General features: G+C 44.9%; 1 protein-coding gene across 2 annotated transcripts in view; it reads left to right on the plus strand.

Moving 5' to 3' along the window:
- Positions 1 to 4,140, plus strand: part of NPAT (nuclear protein, ataxia-telangiectasia locus) — a 70,585-nt gene that overhangs the window by 423 nt on the left and 66,022 nt on the right. The gene's annotated exons all lie outside the window — the stretch shown is intronic.

Below are 4,140 nucleotides of genomic sequence, written 5' to 3' on the forward strand. Positions count from 1 at the left end.
GGTCCGCGGGCAGGGCGGGCCTGCACACCTCGCCGGGACCCCGAGGGCGAGTCGTCTACGTGACGGATGGACGGACGGCTGCGTGTTTTCCAGCCTTGGGTGCGCTTTTCCCTGGTCAGGGCTGGGACCAAAAGAGGAAAAAATAAACAAAAAAAAAACAGGACTTCCCCAGCCGCCCAGCTTGGTGGAAAGACCTTCCTGACGCCCTTCTCGTCACTCGCTTTGACGGCCGCGAGTTTGGGCCGAATGGGGTGTTCTCTCTCCACCCGCCGCAATTAGTCGGTCCCGTCTAGAGGTTTCAAATGCCAGTTGCATATTTTAAAACAGAAGCAATGCCTCTTTGGGGGGCCGGTGGGGGTGGGGACTAGCAAGAAACTTCACATGGGAAATGACTTTCAGTTGACTTTTCTGAGCCCTGGTGAGTTTTTCCTCCATTCGCGGAGGCTTTAGTTCCTCGGGCCAGTGGTCAAGGTGTCCTGTCTGGGTGGGAAACAGGTGTTGTTGCTTGTGCCCCGGAAGAATAAAGAGGGTTGTACGGCTGGGGACGAGAGCCCCGTTAAAGTCAGAACACGAGCCAATGATTTGCAGACATCGTGTTCGACATCCCTGGAAGTTAAATGGTAAACATCTGCGATGAAGCTTCCCATAGTGTCTACAGTCATTCCTACCGACCGTTGTTTCTTTTTAAAATTCCCAGCTCTTGTCCAAAGAAGTGGTGTTTCGTGCACGGGCTTGTGATAGACACCTTTGGCAGGAAATATTAGAGGGTAGTGGTTCCATCATCCATTTTTTTGATCAATTAACTTCATGGCTTAAGTTTAAACGGATATTTTTGTTAATGTTTGGCTAATCTTTTGCCCACTTAACCAGAAGTGAGTATCAATAGTTAACCCACATCTATATCTTGTATGTATGAGAAAAGGCTGTCTTGTAATTGTTCTATTAGACTTGCATGTAATCCAGTCCAAAGTAGACTTTCACAGTGTTTACGATCACATTGACATACTTTTTTTTTCCCCCCCTCCATGCAGTGTTTACTTAAGAATTTTTGAGTTTGAGCAGTTTGGTAATCCAGTAACTTCAACAGGATTTCTTGACCTGGCATTGTTGACATTTTGGGCCAAATAATTTTTTATGGAGAACTGTCCTGTGCATTGTGGGATGTTCAGCAGCATCCACCACCTCTATCCTTTCGGTGCCAGTAGGGCTCCACTCATCCTCTGTCCAGTTGTGACAACAGAAAGTGTCTCCAGATATTGACAGTATGTTCCCTGTAGGGCAAAAAATCACTCTCAATTAAGAACCACTGGTTTTACAAAAGCAATTTGATTTTCTAAGTGGAATAATTTACACCAACTTGTGAGTCTTTATTCTCCACAAACCAGCTGATCTGCTTGACTTCCTACTGTTTTCAATGGTCTTCAGTCATCGTTTTTCGTATCCTAAACTAGTTCTTTGTCTTTCATATTCCATTTTGATTGCCACCTATCCTAGCAATATGCCTCCTGCTACTTCTCTTTTGGGTTTTTGTCCTTGCTTCTCAGATAGTCTTGCCATTCATCTTTACTGTTACAAAACAAAATCTGCCTAAAGCATTCGCACTACACCCTATTAAAGTTGAAACAACTGTGCAGTTACCAAAAATTTCAAGTTGTACAAAAGAATATGTAATAAATCTTCCCACATTAACTACTCTTGCTGTTTTGTCATGTATTTTGAAGCTCATATCAACATGTAAAGACCTACAATTACAAAACGTAGTGACTTAAAATATTAACAGGTTTATATGATTCTTCTCTTGTCAGTACTCCCTCCCCATCTTCAGCCCCTCTCTTGATGTTGGACCTTTTCCTTTATATTGTTCTTTCAGCAAATCTTTGGATGCCTGCTATGTTCCGACACTGCCAAATGCTAAGAATAGAGAGAAGGAAGTTCTCCCCTTAGAGTTCACGTAATTAGGATTTTTACCCTTACACATACACACACTAAACACTTTCCTACACCCCACCTCACATTCTATCTAATGCTCCATCATCCTTTCACAAGTCAAATTTATTCAAAAAACAATAAATTCTACTTAGTTGCTCTACTTGCTCACCTAACTTTCGTTTTTCTTTTTAACATACATATATTTATTGATTTCAGAGAGGGAGAGAGAATTGGAAACATCAATGATGAGAGAGAGTGATTGATTGGCTGCCTCCTGCACACCTCCTACTGGGGATCAAGCCCGAAACCCAGGCATGTACCCTCGACCAGAATCAAACCTGGGATCCTTCAGTCTATAAGCCAATGCTCTATCCACTGAGCCAAACCAGCTACGGCTAACTTTCATTTTTCAACATACAGCAGTGACGTTTGTACCTCACTACTCCATTTAAACAGCTCTTGCTACTCAGCTACAGCCAGCTGTTGCCTTGCTGGAAATTGTTTCATTATTGCACAAGCCAAATGCATCAAAATGTTGTTTATTGCCTCTGGATCACAGTTTTGTTTTTATCAGCATGTCATACAAAGTGCTCTGTGGAACTGATCCTACTTCATCTCAACTTCTCAACATCTGACCTGTGCTTCAGGAATACCAGACTACTTGCAGTTTCTCCCATTTTTCCTGTGCGTTCTGTTCCCTCTGCCTGCAGTATTTATTCTCCCTGTCTTCCTAAGTACTTACATTCATTGTTCAGGTCAAACGTAATCTCTGAAACCTCGTCCAGCAGGTATAGTTAGTACTTCTTAAATGTTTCCACAGCATTATACATTACTTCTGTTACACGTTACTATGTTTTATGGTAGCTGTATGTTTGCTTTCCTTTTTTTTTCCTTAGAAAACATATGCAAAATTTAACCATTTCAGTGATTTTTAAGTGTACAGTTCTGTGGCTTTATTTACATTCACGTTGTTCTGTAACCATTACTGTTATCCGCCTCTAGAATTTGTTGTGGTCGTTAATCCTCACCCCTAGTATATTCCTCCATCGATTCTCAGAGAAAGTGGAAGGGAGGGGGAGAAGCAGAGAGAAAAACATCGATGTGAGAGAGACACATCAATTGGTTGCCTCCCACATGCATCGACCAGGCCAGGGGTCGAGCCTGCATCCCAGGTATGTGTCCTTGACTGGAATTGAACCTGGGACCCTTCAGTCCGCAGGTCGGTAGATACTCTATCCACTAAGACAAACAAGCCAGGGTACCCTCTAGAATTTTATTTCTAGAAAGTTACTCACCTTTTTGTCATATTCAGTATTTTTAATCTGGGATTAATGGGCAGGCTTCAAAAGTTCTGGGATCCCACAAACTATCTGTAAAGGTTTATGTGCAGATAGCATGTTTTATGGGTGAAGTGTCCAAAACTTTCTTTTTTAAAAACAAATATACTTTTACTTATTTCAGACAGGAAGGGAGAAAGAGAGAGAGAGAAACATCAGTGAGGAGATACATCGATCGGCTGCCTCCTGCACACTCCCTACTGGGAATTGAGCCTGCAACCTGGACATGTGCCCTGACCGGGAATTCAATCATGACCACCTGGTTCATAGGTCATACCTCAACCACTGGGCCAGAACTGTCTTAGGATTCCTAAATAGGTTTGTTCCTTTCTATATGAGTCAGCATCCATTCAGGAAAATTGAAACCAGTCTGAGCATTTGACAGTAGAGACCCGGTGCACGAAATTCGTGCACTCGGTGGGGGGGATGTCCCTCAGCCCAGCCTGCGCCCTCTCACAGTCCAGGAGCCCTCGGGTGATGTCCGATTGACAGCTTAGGCCCTGGCGAGTGGGCGTAAGCCAGCAGTCAGACATCTTTAGTGCTGCCTAGGAGGCAGGAGAGGCTCCTGCCACCGCTGCTGCGCTCGCAGCCGTGAGCCTGGCTTCTGGCTGAGCTGCGCTCCCCCTGTGGGAGCGCACTGACCACCAGGGGGCATCTCCTCATCGAGCGTCTGCCCCCTGGTGGTCAGTGCGTGTCATAGCGACCAGTTGCTCTGCAGATCAGTCGATTTGCATATTAGGGTTTTATTATATAGGACTAGAGGCCCGGTGCACAAAAATTTGTGCACTGGGGGGGGGGGGGGGGAGTCCCTCAGCCCGGCCTGTGCCCTCTCGCAGTCTGGGACCCCTCGGGAGATAACAACCTGCTGGCTTAG

This window comes from Myotis brandtii, unplaced genomic scaffold (genome assembly GCF_000412655.1).
Source record: "Myotis brandtii unplaced genomic scaffold, ASM41265v1 scaffold920, whole genome shotgun sequence".
Classification (NCBI taxonomy): domain Eukaryota; kingdom Metazoa; phylum Chordata; class Mammalia; order Chiroptera; family Vespertilionidae; genus Myotis; species Myotis brandtii.